Source organism: Ursus arctos, unplaced genomic scaffold, assembly GCF_023065955.2.
Source record: "Ursus arctos isolate Adak ecotype North America unplaced genomic scaffold, UrsArc2.0 scaffold_20, whole genome shotgun sequence".
NCBI lineage: Eukaryota > Metazoa > Chordata > Mammalia > Carnivora > Ursidae > Ursus > Ursus arctos.
In genome coordinates this window covers 11,835,538-11,854,847 of record NW_026622875.1, presented here as the reverse complement: position 1 = coordinate 11,854,847, position 19,310 = coordinate 11,835,538, and the positions used below count along the sequence as shown (strand labels likewise).

At 35.7% G+C, this 19,310-nt stretch overlaps 1 long non-coding RNA gene across 2 annotated transcripts in view; it reads left to right on the top strand.

Annotated features, from left to right (window-relative positions):
- The window catches only part of LOC123000928 (uncharacterized), a 32,707-nt gene extending 14,171 nt beyond the window's left edge, over positions 1-18,536 (top strand). For both annotated transcript variants that reach the window (XR_006409334.3, XR_008960626.1), the window contains 2 exons: positions 101-306; positions 18,100-18,536. This is a non-coding gene — a long non-coding RNA (uncharacterized LOC123000928). The remainder of the gene's footprint in view (positions 1-100; positions 307-18,099) is intronic.
- Positions 18,537-19,310: the final 774 nt, after the last annotated feature.

Sequence of the window (19,310 nt, the reverse complement as noted above, 5' to 3'; positions counted from 1 at the left end):
ATTAACTCTATGTGAGGTTTTGCAGTTTCTATCTTATTATAGTGATCAAAGTGAGCTCCTTTAATAATGGAACTAACCAAAATTGTATGCCATCTGATAGAGTACAAGAACACAGCACTGCTTCTGTGAGATTCCTGCCAAAGATGCGCAACCTAAATTTAATCATGAGGAAACATCAGACAAACCCAAATTAAGGACATTCTACAAAAGAGCTGGCCTTTAAATTTCAAGCGTCAAGATCTTGATAGTCAAAGAAAGACTGAGAAGATTGTTCCAGGGGAAAGAGACTAAAAAGACCTGACAACTGTATGTATCTTGTGATTCTAAGCTGGAGCCTTTACTACAAAATCATTATTGGGACAGTTGGGAAAGCCTAAATGGGGTCTGATGATTGAGTGTTAGTGATACATTTGTGGTAATTCCTTGAATCCAATGGCTGCATTTTAGTTGTGTAGGAAAACATCCTTGTTTGTAAGAAATACACATCACCGTGCTCTGGGATGATGGAAATCAGGTTGGCAGCTTGTCCTAAATGGCTCAGGAAAAAAAAGTTTCCTGTATTGTTCAACTGTAAGTTTGACATTATTTTAAGAATTGTAATTTAAATTTGCTTTTACGATCAACAATCCTTTAGTATTAATCATATACACTGTTGCTGTAAATATCATATTATATTAGATAATCCATCTGGCATTGTAAAGCATTTTACCTGATGACCTGAAAAATGATGACAATAGACTCACTGGGGTTTTGTTAGTATTCAGATGGGCATGTAACATATTCTTTTTCCATATAAAAAAGGAGGGAAATGTCTTAGTGATTAAGTCTATTTTAATAGAAAATAGGATGATTTATTTTAGTATTGTAAGTTTATTTTCAGTATTGAAGTCCAAAGCATTGATTTTCCTCCCAAATAACAGAACAATGGATGCGGTCTTATGATTCAAAAGAAGTCATTTTTACTCATTAAAGAAATCAGAGCCAGATAAGACATATCTTTTGCAACCTTGGCTAATTTACCTGACTAATCCAATTTTATAATTTTATAATTTCTTCTATAACTTTATACTTATTATTGCTTTTTCTTTAAAACTACATAGAAATTTAACTAAATTGGACCTGTGATAAAAGTATCTACCCAAAGAGTTTGAAATAGAAATTTTAACCCCAAATCAGAAGTAATAAGAACTAACAGCATTAAGTGGTCATAAGTGAACGGATCTTTCCCTGTACATAGATACATATGTAGACATCTACATATTTATAATGTAATGCTCACAGCACTATGTATTAGGTATTATTAGACTAATATAATAAGTAAACTGAAGTCTAAGAGGTTACATAGTCATACAAGTTGCTAAGCGAAAGGCATAAGTTGTCTTGTGAAAGTGTATCCCAACTATCAAGGCTTATAAATCTCTTTACTAACCAGCCTTCTGAGGTATGGCTGACCCTAGAATTGCCCAGGACCCAAAGCAATTATGCTTCTAAAACCACTGTACCCCGGTACTCCCAAATATTCGTATTTCTAAGAAATCTAGTTAAAAGCTATAGCTAAAGAAACTCAAAGTAGAAAGAAGTAATGCAAGGTCGACACCAAACCTCTTATAGGTGGAGATTTGAAATAACTCATTTGAGGGGTGGTAGGACTAATGGGTTGATTGTATCCATCTGAACCTTAAGTCTTTTTGACACAAATGCACTTAATTACACCATTTTCCCCAATTAACAGCCTACCTGATTCACTGCCCTAAACCAACTGAAGTCCCACAGGAAGGGACCCAGGCTAATCCTCACCTCCTCCCACCCAGTCTAATTACCATAGTCATCTGTATTTACATCGACTGGGGGAGAAGGCAACAACTAAGAGAAACATTGATTATTTTTGCAGTTTCAAGTCCAATCTGATTTAGAAACTACATATCAGTTTATCTTGAAGTAAGCTATGAATGAAATAGAATTCTATGTTATGGCACGTATCTAGAAAGTATCAGTAATCGATGGTTTATATTTTAAAATAAACTTTCTCAGGTTATTATTCCTATTTTAAATGTAAATTTGCTGTGATAAGTGTTTTTGATAAAGTTCAGAATTTCATTTTACTAATCTAATGAGGAAAAATAAGCACTTTATAGACTGAATGTATCCCCCACAAAATTCATATGTTGAAGATGAATACCCAATGTGACTATATTTGGAGCTAAGCCTTTTAGGAAGAAATTAAGATTGAACGAATTCATAAGGATGGGATTCTAATTCAATAGAACTGTAGACCTGATAAGAAGAGGAAGAGATCCCTCCCTCTCTCTCTTCACAGGCACACACAAAGGAAAGGCCATGTTAACACACAGTGATAAGGTGGCCATCTGCAAGACAGGGAAAGAATTCTCTTCAGAATTCAACCACGCCCCCTGACGTCAGACTTCCAGCCTCCAGAACCATGAGAAAATAAATTTCTGTAAAGACACTTAGTCTATGGCATTTTACTATGGCACCCCAAGTTAAGTAAGACATTTCCCAAATTGACTTCAACTTACAACGATAAATTCTATGTAATTGTATTTAATTCCTAGTTTCACTCTCAAAAGCTACTGAGATCATTACTTCTCTTACAGAATTTCCATATTCTTTATTCTGTTTCATAAGAAACTTAATTACATTTACTTCCCTTTGAAAGAATTGACACAAATGGCTATTAGAATCATATCTGAGGCAAAATACCTTCATAGTGCCATAGTTAAGGAGCTGTGCAGTATTTCAGAAGGATGGTTTTAAAGCTTAGAAAACAGGAGCTACATCTGATCTAGTAAGTGAATTAGCAAGATGCTAATAAGATTAGAGAGAGGATATGACTGGTCCAGTCACAACTGAAGAGAGGGCTGGCGAAGTTCCCTTCCAACACAGAACATCTTGGATTCTGATTCTCAGATGTGCAGAGTTTGGGAAGTGGGTCATTTCTTCAGACTAAGTTAGTATGCCAACTAAGTAATTATTACTCAAGTATAATAAAAATGACAAAAAAAAAAAACCACAAAAAACTCATGAGACTTTAAGATTAAGCAAATGACAAGGTCTGTGTGCTAACAGTATAGACTTAATGTGGGGATGGTTGTTAGGGTGAAATGCTCTGTACCAGATGCCCAAATTAGAATCCCAGCTTAGTTAGAATCCCACTTCTTGCTATTAACCTGAGGGCAACCTTTCTGAGCTTCAGTTTCCTCACCTGCAAAATGGGATGATAGTACCCACAACTAAGGAGGCAATGAGTAAATCCATGTAAAGCCCTTGGAAAAGTCCCTTGCATATAGCACTCAATAAGCATTAGCTATAGGAACAGCAGGACCAACTCTGCATGTGAGTGCCTACATACACAAAACCTGAGTGAAACAATTTTGCTTTGCAAATTACATATAATTGGCTTTATAAATTTATGTAATTGCAGAAAATTATGTTCCTACTTCTATAGCTAAGGAGTTCATTCCTATTCTCTTAAGTGATTTTTGAAAATGGAATATTAGAGTAAGATGTGCTGGTTGGTCTCCATTTGCCCTTCTAGAACCATTCTCCACTCTTCCCTGTCTTATTATACCCCAGGGGATTGACCTCTACTCTCCTCACACCTGGTCTCCTGCCCTCTGCTCCCTGTGAGTTTGGCCAGTGGCGGCCCTGATAGGAAATTGGAGGTTGGTAGGAGAGAAGGATCGGAGTGTATTCCTCCCCCTTCCTCACTAACTCCCTCACTCCCTCCCCTTCTACTCCCCCCCCCCCAATTTCCTCCCTCCCCAGCCAAAATTTTAGTTGTGTCTGTGGTCTTCCATGTAAGGGGTAGGTTCCTCACATGCACAACACCTGGTCTGTAAACCTTCCTTCTCCTTGCCTCTTCTGATTTAGGGGTGGTAACACCATCCCACTGTTCGTAGTTCCTAAGTAAGGTGACTTCACCATCCCTTGCTCTGTCATTTTTATTAAACATTATTCAATGATTGTTTTCCATCTGCCGTGGGTGCTGACTGATATGGATGCTTATATACTTATCTAATTTGATAGTGCTCTTGGAGGTTACCTTTAATTGTCCTTTTTCTAAGTTGCATATTTTAAATCACAATATGTCTATTTAGAATCATCAAATAAATTAACTGAAAACTTTAATAAAGCTCAGATATTTTAACATTTGCTCCAATACAGAAATTCTGTGTATTACAAAGATTTTTTTAAAAAATCATAGTTATATAATGTGCTAGTATTCCTTAAGAATAGGTCTGGATACTGACTGACTAAAGGTCAATTCTTTTTTTTTTTTTTTTAAGCTCCATGCCCAGCATAGGGCCCAGTGCAGGGCTTGAACTCAAGACCCTGAGATCAAGACCTGATCTGAGGGGTGCCTAGGTGGGACTCAGTTGATTTAGCGTCCAACTCTTGATGAAGGCTCAGGTCATGATCTCATGGTCATGATATCAAGCCCCAGGATGGGCTCTGTGCTGGGCTTGGAACCTGCTAGTCGCTCTCCCTCTGTTCCTCCCCCTGCTCTCTCTCTCAAATAAATAAATAAAATCTAAAAACAAGTTCTGTCATGAAGGTTAAAAAACAAACTGGCTCACCCAATTATTGGCACTATCATGGAGGGCATGTAACCCATATATCTGTAATCTCATTATAAGTAAATTATCCCAGTCAATTGTTGGGTATTCATCTGAAGATGTAGCTTGTACAATATTAGTAGCTAAGCATTTGGATTTAAGAGACAGTAAAGTGGCAGACTAATTAACTTTTTCCTTCTATTCTGAAGCCAAGAAGCTGAATTACTATTATCCTGGAAAACTGAAGCAAACACAGGGATTGGAGGAAATGGTATAAAACCCAAGTATAGCCTCTGTAAGAATGTGACTCATCAACCTAGATGGTTTGAATTCTTCTATAGGATATTTAACAAAATCTCATAAGAGAGACGAGAGCTCTGGTATTTAAAGTGTGCATACCACTTTGGCTGGGTTCCTACCCAACCCTTGCCATGCTATCCATCTACTAAAAATGGAGAGAAAACCAAACCTCTCTCAAACAGTAGCTAGAAGGACAAAAGAAACTTGGTTCAGCTATACTAGGAAGAATTATGAGTATACTCACATTACAGCAGAAAAAAAGGCAAAATAGAACTGCTTAATTACGAGCAATATGAAATGCCACGGCGAATATGCAAATGTGTTGAAGCAAAACAAAACAAAATGTGCAGAGAAGAGGAAGAAAGCAAGAAAGGAATGTAACTGTCAAAGGAAAGATAAAGACCCTAAATGTAAATTTAAAAAAAAAAAGAAGAAGAAAAAAACCTCAAGGCACAGGAAAATTCATCACAATGATCTCACCTTAGAGAATAATAATTCAAGAGCTCAAAGATAAGAGGATGAACAATAAAAATTGAGAAAAAAAGGGGGAGGTTGTAGATTTAGGAAAACAAGAGAAAACTATAAATATAATCACAGAAATAAGTAAATTAAAATAAGCAATCTGAACAAAGAAATGCACGTGTATCCAAAGATAAGGAATTTTTCCTAAAATGAATTCACTGAATCTCTCTCCATCTGTACACACAATGGGAACAGTGTCCACCAAAATGTAAAGAGGAGTACTGCTAAATGGCCAAATTTGGAGTGATTTTAAAATATTTATGTCATTTTCACTTTTCTAACATTTAAGATAAACATGTTTCACCTTATCACAAAAAGAATGGGATTGATTTGTCTATGAAATTAGGTGATATATTGAAGTGGACAGTTTCATTGCCCACACATTTCCCTTCAACCCTCCCGTGTGCCCCAGCTGTCTCCTTACTGCCATTATCCACATTTCTGTGCCTAAGTGTCATCTCCCTCAACGGGGGATGCCCACTGTGTGCCTGTTCACATTGAGTGTGACCCAGAAGTGCTGAGAGATTGACCTCCACCCCCAGCAGCCCTAAATCCAGCCCCCTTGGACTTCAGGTGGGATCACTGAGACCTATACTTTGTACCATTTCCCAGGATTTCTCTAAGACATCAACTCCAGTTACCCACCATAGAAGCAGACTAAACAGTGTGCTCTTTTCTGACTGCTTTCGCTTCCCTCATTGTCCCACTGCCCTGTTGATATCCTGGACTCACCTCAAATAAAAGATTTGCATTCAAATTGTTTTAGCATCTTTTGGAAGAACCCAAATTTTTATGGACATCATGTGCAAGTAAAATAAAAAACACCAGAATTTCAAAAGTGCCAAAAATGATTCTGGATGGTAAGGTTGTTTTTTCTTCATTGAATGTTTAAAATTTCTCAATTATAAAGAAAAAAATTTATAAATAAAAAGTGAAACAAAAGATACAGACTAAAGGAAAACACTGAAGCAGACATTATCACTGCGTATTAGTAACCAATGTCCATAACTAAGCAACACCGTAAATTATCAGCACATTATGCCACATAAAACCATTTCCGTTGTGCAAAATGAATTTTACATGACAAATCTGGAAAGCAGGTACCATTGTACCTAGGTCTCTATCTGCTTTCCTAGTTTCCTATCTTCCCCTATCAATTTGATTCTGTTACTCTTTCGGCATTGTATTTTCACATTATTGCACTGTCATGTCTACTTCTGTGCTTATTAGTAAATTGTTTATTATCAACAAAGTCTATTTTTTATTTTTTTAAATTTTATTTATTTATTTATTTATTTTAATGTTTTTTTATTACATTATGTTAGTCACCATACAGTACATCCCTGGTTTCTGATGCAAGGTTCGATGATTCATTAGTTGCATATAACACCCAGTGCACCATGCAATACGTGCCCTCCTTAAAGTCTATTTTTTAAAAGCAACCTCTATGGAACCATAAAGTACGAGACTGGTAAAAAAAATCACGAATCCTGTTAATTTCAAATCAATAATTTTACAAATTCTAGTCCAATTATTTCCAAAACACTTTTTCATTCAAAATGTCCTTCTGAGCCTATTTCCTTCACCAGGTGCTGGTAAACAATGCTGATAGCGAACAGGCAGAGAGCAAGAAAAAGGTGATCGGAGGCAAAAGCAGTAGGTAGACCTTAAAAAGGTAAAGATCACAAGGTCCTACTTAGGATTTGACGCGATTCACTGATTGCTGCGAGACGGAAATGGGTATGTCTGGTGGACAGAAGGGGAAGGATGATGCAATGAGTAGCAAGTCTGAGCAGGGCTAAAACAAGCACATCCATCCGCGTCTGACCAGTTTCTCTTCCAGGTTTAGGTTTAGTTGCAGTCCTTGCCACAACTCCCCTTCCTCTTTTGTCCCAGAAGTTCAGGGCTCTGCACTTTAAAAAAAAAACACCCTTTAAGCTTTCAGATATTTTGAAATAAGTTTCGAAGGACAAATACTTCTTCCATAATCCTAATGTCATTCTGAAATTTAGAATTTAGAATGGGAAAATCACAGCTCTGTTTCTGAAGGATAGAGAAAGGCTAAAATTAAGATAGCCCCCATTAATGATTTTTTGTGTATTTTGGATGCTGGACTTTTATCTATTTTTTTTAGAGGAAGAAAAATAGACATAAGCAAAAATAATAATTTATTATATGACATTTAAGGTCAAACTAAGTCACAAAAGTTCACATATAATAGTGGCATATTTGTAGTTTGCTACCTGTCACAAACTTCTAAAGCTAAACTTTGAAATCAAAGTTCTCATGTCATGTATTCATGAGTTATGCCCATAAATTGAATTATGTATTACGTACATGACACAGTGCTAGTCAACATGGGCGGTTTAGAGATTAAGGAGTTTATACTGTATTTGGTGAAGAATATAGTCAGCATAAAAAAATCAAAATAAATGCTATTTGGAAGATGAGCTTTATTAACTCAAACCTTTGTGCTGGAGGAAGCCATATTCTCTGATCACATGCAATGCACTTTGTATCCTTCCTGTTTCTCTTGACTTTTTCTAAATGCCTTGTTTTAAAGTTCCAGTCTTCATTTGACCATGTTGATAGAGTTAAGGGAAGAAGAGGACAATTCATCTTCAGACAAAAACATTAATGGAAGAGAATACCTTTTGAGGTCCCCATACTGTTGGCTGTAATCCATACGAGATTTTTCTGATAAAGTAAATGACTTTAGATCAGACCTCAGAACTTCAAGTCCATATTCACACCTTTCAGGCAAAGTTTTTCTTCCTTTCCTCACCTTGAGAGATCTGGGTTTCCTTTTAATGAACTATAGATATTTCTATTTTAAAAAATGCCTAGTGTGAGTACAGAGGAAGAAGGGATTACTTCTAATTGGAGAGTCAAATGAGGAAGGTTTATCAAAGGGTTCAACATTTGAGCTCAGGCTTAAAGAAGAATTCTTACAATGACAATGTGGGAGGGACTGTCTGGTCTGAGGCAGCTTTACTTCCCGATTTGGGCCATTTCTACACTCACTAATAAAGGATAAAGCAGCAAAGTACAAAACAGAGAAGTAGCTACATCTTTTAGTTTGCAGTTCTACCCAAAAATCAATTAAAAACTCAGAAACAGAAGAGACTTAAAACAAGCTTTTAAGAGTTTTCTGTGAACATGAATTGCCCAGGGTACATTTTCCCCATTATCACGACTAATTTAAAGTTTAGATATCATCCACTGCTCTATCTATAGCATTCCTTTATATTCTTCATCTGACTGGCTTTATCATATCATAGAAGCTCCTGAGTAAGTCACCTTCACTTAACCTTCATAAATTTTAAGTGTGGAAATCTTAAAAACATGAAGAAAAACTTTTTAGTGAATAAGTAGGTAAGGGAAGGAGATGTTAATATGTTATTTGAATGATTAGATACAGTGTCCCTTTTTGACAGAGGCAAGCTTTCTTGAAATCTTAATGTTTTAAAAGTCTATTTATCGTGTAGGATTTTTACTTTATTACTACCAAAGTTTAACTTTTTGCAATTTTTTCTCCTGTATTTGTTGCCCATGCATTGGCCTCCAGTTATGTGTAAGATAGGCCTATGATAATATAGAGTCAGACTTACAGCTCTTATTATCTGATAAACACTAAGGGCTAAGGGCTTTACATATATTAACGAATTTGCTACAATATCCCTGTGAATTAAGTACTTTTATTATGCTCATTGTATAGTTGAAAAAACAGAGGCATAATTAACTTGACCGAGATTTTACTGTTAGTAATTAGAGGAGCAGAAATTCAAACCCAGACAGTTTTCTTTCAGATAATGCTCTCTTAACCATTGCTTAAAAGAGCCTTTCATAAAATCAAGACATTATAATGGCTGGCATGTAAATAGTTAAATCTGATTTTACAATATATAAATTAGCCCATTCCTAATGAATTTTAATTTGTAAACATAGCTGAAATTATAAATCAAAGGAGCTTAAGGTGATTTATCTGATTACCTTTGAAAGGTAATCAGAAGCATAAGCATTTCAAGATGTATCAGTTGATGCATAATTCATGTACTTATTTAAAGCTGGTAAAATATGTAATAAAAGTCCAAAATTTGTTTCTGAAATTTTTCTAGAAAATGCTTGGAATATATGCCCTATAATGTGCAACATAAGTATTATTACACATGAACTCTCAACCCTGAACTAAATCCTCCTTGTTATTGTAATTATTTACCTTTGCTTATTTAAGATATATTCACTATTATCTGTGATTAATGTAATGTTGAGTTTATAGTCAAGAAAAGAACCTTTCAATTACATACATGCCAATGGAAAAAATACAGATCACTTACAGCAATTCTCTAAGTTGTAGTTTCCAGTCTCCACTTAACTGTGTTGCTAGAATTAAGGAGTAAAAATAAATCATCTTCAGATCAGAATATTAAAGACAGAAGAATTCTAGTTTCTCCATCACTTAAATGAAAAATAATCCTTTCAGGCACCTGTGTGTTTGACACTGTGTAGACAGCATACTGGGATGAGAGTAAAAGTGTTCACTTTTCCTTTGGGTATTTGGGGTCGGGTGGATGCTGTCAACATTTGTCTTGTGGTACAAGGTACATGTTTTGAAATACAACTGCTCAGACAATTACTCACAACTGATCTATGGCTTGCCTGTCACACTACCATAATCACTAGAGAGAATCATCTTTTATTGAGTAATAGCTGCTTGTGTAAAAGATCTCACCCTTCGTGAATATTGGCAGTTGCAGTTAATTGCTATAGCTAATGACTAACTTCTCATCAAGGTATCTTCTTTGTGTTAATTCTCTTCCATTTGCTGTCAAGTCAACTTTGCTTTTTCTGAGTAATGTAAACAGCCACTGAGATTTGGGAGGCATGAATTTCAGTTCTGATTTTGCTATAGACTGTTCAACTGGTCTCTCTTGTGTTTTTTGCACCTGCTTCCTTCCCTTTGAATTCAAGGTATCTCACAGGAGGATCATGAATGGACTCATTAAAAATTCAATAGCTGGAGGAGTTCCGAGGGTTTTTTAGTAATTACAGTCTTGGGAAGTATATAAAATACAAGCATTTAACCTTTTAAAACAAAATCACTGAACAAATTAACATTTATAAGTTCAATATTACAGGTTGAGTTCTGGGAGAAAAACTGCCTTAGGTTTGGGAATCTGCCGGGTAAAATCTCAAAATTCTGAGTTAGTACCAGTCTTTTTATCTAACGTTATTTTGTTCCTTGAAATTCGGGTTGTCAAAAGTACCTTGTCTTCATTTGTGACAAAGACTGAAATACCTCCTGAAAGATAGAAAGATCTTTACCTCTTCCTGTATCTAGTCACAAAGTTGGACAAATACATAAAACTTTATCTTATCATCTGGGTTCCGTTTTCTTCTTTAAATTACATTGCTAGTTCTCTCCCTCCACTACCGATTACACTGAAAGAATCTAAAAGGTGAACAGAAAAATTCCTGTGAGAATCACTCCAGGGATCTTGGAATCTATTAATATAGAGGTAAAGAGAGACCTCATGATTCTCTGTGATATTAGTTTATAACCCTTACCTACAGTCTTTCGGCTTCAATAAAATATACCAATAGTTTGTATCATGTATGAAAGTCCATAGAACTTAAGAGAATCTACATGAATTTCTAATAACGTCATACTACCAAAGGTATTGCCCTATTGCAATAAACATTTAAAATGTTAGCAAACAATCTGAAATGGATACTGCTAGGGACTTTTCTAGTAGTTAGCCTATTGGGGAAATGATGTTAAACCAACTACAAAGGCTATTTTAAAAATTATACAATATTCCAAAGCTGTGAAAAATGAATTAGACTGCTTCAGTCTTGGCCCCAACTCTTAGCTTTTTACTTCAACTTTTACACCTGCCTCTGTAATTCTTGACTTAAATATCATTTTGGATTCCATTCCTGCCATTTTGGAAATTATTTCCCCTGCCTATGATGACTTCCTTGATCTTGATCTCAATCTCACTTATCTTCACAGGCCAGTCATTGACTTTCCTGTGAAAATAAGCAAAAGATTTAGAAAATTTTCCTAGTGCTTCCTGGGCATTTCCAGATAAATGTCTCATAGGAACCTTAAATTCAAGATGTTCAAAACTGAACTTGCTTTCCTTCTAAGCAAACTCCATCCTCTTGCTGACTTCTATATTTCTGACCTTGCCACCACCCTTCTCCCAATTGCTCAGACTTCTCTTCCCCGTTCTCCTCATAGTGTCAAGTCATTAGGTTGTACTTCAAATTTCTCACATCCTTTACAGCTTTTCCATTCCAAGCTCAATAGCCTCATAACCAGTTTCGCAAACACAACTCTATTTCAGTCAGTTTTATGAACCACCTCCCAAATAATTATTCTAAAGAACTGATCTGATAATATCACTTCCTTGATGAGAAATCCTCAATGTTTCTCACTGCATACCAAATTCATGTAAATTCTCCTCTGGCATTCAAGACCATCCAAAATATATCTGGCACTTACTTATCTTGTCCTGCACACTGATGTGGACCTTCTATTCCCACCAAGCTCAACGCCCCCATCTTCTCTAAACAGACCTGAGCTTCACTTCCTAGCCATCTTTGCTGTTTTCCCACTGACAATGATCATAATCTCTTCCGTTCAGACAGTACTCTACAACAGAATGTTCTGTGAGAATGGAAATGTTCTGTGACTCTGTGCTGACCAACATGGCAGCCAGTGGTTAGCGAAACTGTGGCATGCAGCTAGTGCCACTGAGGAACTAAATTCTTAATTTTATTTGATGTTAGTGAATTTAAACTTAAATTTCCACTAATGGTTACTAATGGTGCTAATGGTTACTGGAGAGTAAAGGTCTAGATCCTGCTCCCATCCCTCTGAATTCTGTCCATCCTACATGTCTACGTCAACTCTCTGTACTTTAATTTCTCTACTGATTTCCCTGATTGGAATAATTCCTTCTTTAACCCTTACAACAACTGAGCTACATCTTTTCACAGCTTTTATCATGTAGTAAGAGAATATGAATAAAAAGTGATTAAAAGTCTGGATTCTGGATGCACGGTACGATACACTGCCTGTGTCACTTTGGGCAATTTACCTAGCTTCTCCAACCCTCGGTTTCTTTATTTGATAGTTGCAACCTTGGAAAGTTGTTATGAGGATTAAGTAAGAAGAAAAGAGTGGAGTACTTAGCTTAGTTTCATTATAAGTATCTGTGGGTAAACCACAGACTGACTCCTTAGAATTATGAATACAGCATCTAGTGAGCATCCCCTCATCACTTGAGGCCAAGACAAATAAGATACAGTTCTGCCATTCTTGAACTCAGAGGCTGCTCTGGAAAGGTTTCTTATCTTATCTTTCTTTGCGGATTTCGAGCCCCAACATGCAGAAATTATGTTTCCTTATCTTTATGGTCTGCTAAGAGCCTTGTACATCTGCTACATAGGAAACTATCAATAAACACTTATTTATCTCTCTCTCCCCTTTTTAAAAAAAATATTTATTTATTTTGGGGGGGCAGGGAGAGGGGGAGAATCTCTAGCAGACTTGCCCCTGAGCATGGAGCCCAACCCAGAGATCAATCTCATGACCCTGATATCATGACCTAACCCCAAATCAAGAGTCTGACACTCAACTGACTGAGCCACCCCAGGCGCTCCTCTCTCCTTTTTAACATAGGTAGAATTTTTTTATGCTCTGATGCATTTTACTCAGTCTTGTGTTATAGTTACTTGTGTGCATATTTTCTCCATCCTGCATCTATTCCTTAAACACCAAGTAATCAATATGCATTTGAGGATAGCGGCTGTCTTATTACTTCGCTCTCATGCTTGCTTTGGAATGTTTCTCTATGAAGTAGAATATCTTCTAGAGGGCTGACAATAAATTAAACAAAAATTTAGCCTTTTTAAAAAATAATGTTCTGGGGTGCCTGGGTGGCTCGGTTAAGCCTCTGACTCTTGATTTCGGTTCAGGTCATGATTCCAGGGTTATGGGATCAAGGCTTGCATCGGGCTCCAAGCTGCAGGTGGGAGGGTCTGCTTGGGATTCTCTCTCTCCCTCTGCCCCTCTACCTGCCTCTATAAAATAAATCTTTCAAAAAACAAAATTAAAAATAACATCCTGAGCATTGCTAACACATGGTATATCATTTTAAATTTCTATAGACTGCAATGCATACACATTATAGTTACAACTTCATGTTGCTAAGAATTGAGAATAGAGCATATTTCATATGCTTTTTACTTAGTTTTTCTATAGAATAGCTAACAACTGTTTAGTGTACACAGCAAGTAAGTGTAAGATTTTTGATGGAGTTCTTTGCCTAGTCATGAGTTTTTTTCTTTATAAATCTCATTTTTTCAACCATAATTTCTATTATTTGACTGCATAGATCTCTTTTATTGCCCATATTGAAGCCACCACTTTACTCTTTAAAATACTAAGTGATTCTGAATCAAGAAACTCTGTTAAAGGTTTTGTTCTAATTTATGATTAAAAGTTATTCCTGATTTTCCATCTCAGAATAGCAAATAAATTGTGAAATACAACCACCACCCAGTAGTTTCTACCTGATAAAATCTCTTTAAATATAAAGGGGAAATGAGATTAACTAAAATTTTTAAGAAGTGAAAGTTATGCTCATAAAAATAAAATATGAAAGTCATGTTTCTTATACTTAAAGTCAGCAAAAGAGACATATTGAAAGGCTCTGAACATAACGGCAGTTATGGATAGAGCATGACTGGATGAGTCCCATTTTCCTCATAATACTTTCTGTTAAATTAGAAGCATATGAAAAATACACTTAAACACCAAATAAGAATTTTAGCTTGAGGTTTGGGCAAATTCTTAAAATTATCTACCATTTCTAAGTAAGGTTTAAACCCAGTAGAACACAATGAGCTTTGATGTAAATCAGGGGTGCTTTTGTAAAATCCAAATAGTGATTCATGGACCTGTCTGAAACTTTGCACTTTTCATATTCTTCACAGAAGATGACTGCACATAAAGAAAACCCTACAATCCATCTGGTGGCCTCTTGAAAATAGCCATTAAAATGCAATGTATTTTTGTCATATTTGCTATAATACATAGGATTTATGTCATGTCATGTATTTCTCAAGCTTATATTTATAGTACTATTCAACAGATTGGATGGTTTCAATATTATTAACTAGGTGACCTTCCAGAATCTGTTAGAATCCCTATTACCCATATTGTGTATGGCTATTACACAACTAATAGCACGAATTAACAAAAATTCGTCACAGAGTGATCAATTCTATTTCTAATCTGCTTTTATGATTATTTTAATGGAAAATGTTTTAAAGGGTATATTTTCACTTAAGGATTGTTGAAAAATACATTTTTATTTGACATGGGAAACTAGAAATATATAAAGGATATCTTAAAATATTGCATTGACATTTAGCAGGGAAGTGACTTAAAAGGAAATGGATGGAAATTTCACCAAATATATCTACCTCAAAAAACTCTTAATCTGTTCAAATCGATTTTCACGTTAAGCTAGAACCTTAGCTATTTATTTAATTTGATTTTCTGATGCATCTATCTCTACGTACTTTTCTAAGCTTATTTTCCTAAATAGATTTAAAATTATCTCAAAGACTTATCGAGCTTTAATGCTGCAAGAGGGTATCTACTGCTGTCCCCTCCTTTCACAGAAGATAAAACAGAGATCCCATACAAATAAAGCAGCCTAGTCAAAAATGGATCTTAGCTGTATTACCTCCTAATTCTTTCCCACTTTTGGAGGGTTCTGTTTACAAGTTTTTAGCCCCTCAACTGCTGATGGGTCTAGATTTTGAATAATTTCTTGTTTAATTTCTTCTACTTTTCTCCTCCCAAGAGTTTACCCTCTGAATACACTTGGCTATTACTCTTGAATTGTTTTTTTTTTTTCTTGAGCTACATTTCATTCTTACATTTCTTACATTCAACTCTGACAATGTTAATATTTTTCACAACATTTTTTAAAATTTATTGCATTGTCTCCAAGTTTATAGGCAACACTGTATCTGTTAGCTACTACCACTATGTGCTGCATAAGAAACCATCCCAAAACTTAGTGGCCTTAGAGTAATGAGTATTTATTTTGGGTTCACACACCTGCAAGATGATGGAGTTGGGTTGGTCTGGACTGGGTTGGCCAGACTTAGTACCAAACTCTAGATGAGGTCCAGATCCACACTATGGGTCTCTTTTCCTCTAGGGCTGGCTACCTAAGCATGTTATTTTCATAGCAAAAGCCAAGACTACATCCAATCTCACAAACACATTTCAAACATCTGCTAGTTTCATTTTGCCAACATTCTGTTGGCCAAAACAAGTCACATAGCCAAATCCATCATCAATAAGACAGGGAAGTTATTCCTTCCAAAGAGGCAGCAGCATTGGGCTGTGAGGGAATATTTGCTGAACAATAACTTATCACACTAGTTCTGGAACTACTCAAACTTTACTGATACAAAATTCTCTTCAGATATACTCAAGTAATTTTCAATAAATACTTATTGGACACCAACTGGGTGCCAACACTATTCACTCCCTGATTTCTGCAACTCTCCCCTCTGTGAAGATTTTGTGATCTGAGAATTCAGTAACAATCTCTTTGGATTTCCTTCTAGGTGGACAGAATTGGGTGAAGACTAATGAATACTGGGACCAATTTAAATTCATTGTTAGGGAGAATTTTACAAGCAATGTTTAAATTAACTGTTAAGAATGATAGGAATGATTGTTGCATATTCCTTCCTATAGTAGAGATTTTAAGAATGTGAAAGAGGAATGGACCTGCCCAGGGAAGCTGATCAATATAGGCTGGCTCAGCAGTTTTGCACGCCCAGAAATACTACGCTGTCAGTATTCTTTGTGACCGGATGCTTACATATCTCACACCATACTCTGCCTTACACTTTTTCTACAATTAATTCAAATGCATGTGTAATTGGATACCCATTCTACCACTGTTGAAGTTTTGGCTCAATTTTCACTATGATAAGATTGTTTTTTAGACTAGATCAGGAAAAGGATTTTGGATAGCAGGATATAATTTCTTATCAGGCATTTGACACATTGCAGGGAGGCTCTTTCTGCATGTTTATTTGTTTTGTTTTGCACTATAGAAATGGAATGTAACCTATATAAATTCTCCTTTCCTATGTGGCCTACTGTATATGTTGACCAACTTTTACATTTGACAGATAATGATGCTTATCACCAATATTTTATACCCTAGCTTTCCCATTCTTAAAGTTTTGAATTTTAGTCATCTTTCAATTGTCTACACAGTAATTTTGTTTTTTTCAACAGTGCAAGTGAAACATTTTGGGAATCTTTGCATATTTGAAAATCTCTTCTAGCACTCTGCATGTACAAGAGCACTGCTAAATTCAACCTTTTCCTCCATGACAATGTGGATGTTGCTCCATTCCCTGCTGGCATTAACTTTTAAAAAAGAAAACTAAAGCCAGGCTAGTTTCTTTTCTTTCACAAGTGACTTGCATTTTCTTTCTGGATGCCTTTAAGAATTTTCCCCTTGTTATTCAAAAATGGCCTCGGGTTTCATTAATCATTCCAGATAGGAACAGTCCTCTTGCTCCATTCCAGAAAGTAGCATTTAATTACATCTTAGATGATTGCTACTGTTTCACTTGAAAACAACTTCTTAAGAATAGCTGAACCTGTTTAAAGCTCTTCCCAACTCACAATCATTCACAGTCAAGACCCAGTTGTCTAGTAAGGGCCTGTAGCTATGACACCAGGGGCACTCTCCTCTCCTCCACACTGAGACCTCTTACTCTTGTCAGTCTTCCCACACGCTCATCCCTGGGCTCTGCCTTGTGCCTAGGCCCTTGTGACCTATGCTTCAGTGAGGCAGGTTGCCCCATATTCTGCTGGACATCCACCTTGTTTGTCATCTTACTCTTGATTCCAGTGCCTAAAAATAGCTGAAAGCAGGCCTACAGGAGGCAAGGCCAAGTCTACTGCCTCAGATCTTTCTCATCCAGGACAAAAATTCAGATGTCCTAGGAGCCAAACTTCCTGAAAAAAAAAAAAAAAAAAAAATATATATATATATATATATATATATATATACATACACACATACATACATACATACACACACACACAGTAAATGGAGTCAGTAGTTTTTGGTTTACTTGTGTCCATTAACTTCCCACGAAAATTTCCAAACTATCTTGAAAACTTAATTCAGATAAGAAATTGGTTGTTTAAAAAAAAAAATCAGTTGAATTCCAACAACCAATTTCATCCAATTACTGAACAGTTGCTAAGCTTTTATTTCAAATGATTCATTTAAATATTTAATTTTCAAATTGCTTTCAATGTAGAGGCATTAGCAAAAGGACACTAGCAACTACCATAACTCAACAATACGTAATCTAATTATTCAAACAAACCATGTTAAAAAACTAGAGGACTAGTTTGATTCAGTTCTTCACAACTCAAATGTATAACCTTGGATTCTTGCTGTTAAGGGTGTCATTTTGTTTAGTCAATGATGCTTTATATCAAAATACTGTTTTAGTTATGTTCAATTTTCTGTGGTTATATACACAGCCTCTGCATGCATGTGCATTCATGAGTACCTATGTGTGCATGTTTATTTTTAAGATTATCTATTTATTTATTTGACAGAGAAAAAGAGACAGCAAGAGAGGGAACACAAGCAGGAGGAGTAGGAGAAGAAGCAGGCTTCCCGCTGAGCAAGGAGCCCGATGTGGGGCACAAACCCGCGACCCTGGGATCATGACCTGAGCTGAAGGCAGACGCTTAATGACTAAGCCACACAGGTGCCCCATGTGTGTGTTTTAAAGGGGTTCCAACCACATTGATAATTTAAAATTCTAAACTTCTTGTCTAAATTTTGCAATCATAATACCATAGTTCAGTATTTTTAACAATCATATTTCTAAAAATAAAAATGAGTGTCACTTGATTTATCCTGTTTATCATGTAAATACTTAACACGTCTATCTGTAACTTTTAAAAGTTCAGGACTTAGAATTACAATTTTATAGTGATTACTTTCCATACATGCTGTATTAGTTATTAAATGTTTTATTATATAGAATGAATACGGTTTCTTTCTTCAGTCAATATAAGTACCAACTATGTATTTTCCTGGATGCTGAGCAACCAGTAGTAAAATAGATGAAGTTGTTTCATTTTCACTGGGGTTTATGGAGAAAGATGTAAATACAGAAGCAACTGTAAAATTGTATCTATATAACATATAGTTATAAACACATATATAATTTCATTAGTGAAAAGACTGAGGAAAATAATATAGACACTTCTCACTAGGAAAATACACTTTTAATCTACCAAATACTCATGGCAGGGAAAAATGAAGGAGTTGTGTTTAATTTTCAATCTGCTTTGCTTGTAAATGATTTCCAGCTCAATTACTTTATGAGCACTTGGCTGTCCAGCTTTTTCATTTAAATGTAACTATTACATAGCTACTGCACTTAGTATTTTGATCCAAGCTTATCACTAAAAGCCACCAAACAAGGGAAGAATAAGAGTAGAAAGGAACAGAGAAGAACTACAAAAACCATAAAACAAGTAAAAAAAAAAAGTGATAATAAGTATATACCTATCAATAATTATTTTGAATGTAAATGGACTGACTGCTTCAATCAGAAGACATAGAGTGGAATGTTAACATTTGGGGAATCTGAGTGAAGGATACACAGGGATTCTTTGTACTATTATGAAAGTTCAATGTATTGAAAATAATGACAAAATTAAACACTCCAAAAAAAAAAAAAAGATACAGCGTGGAGACTTCAGAGGAAGATAGTAAGACAGTACAGGATGATCATTTCATCCTATGGGTACAC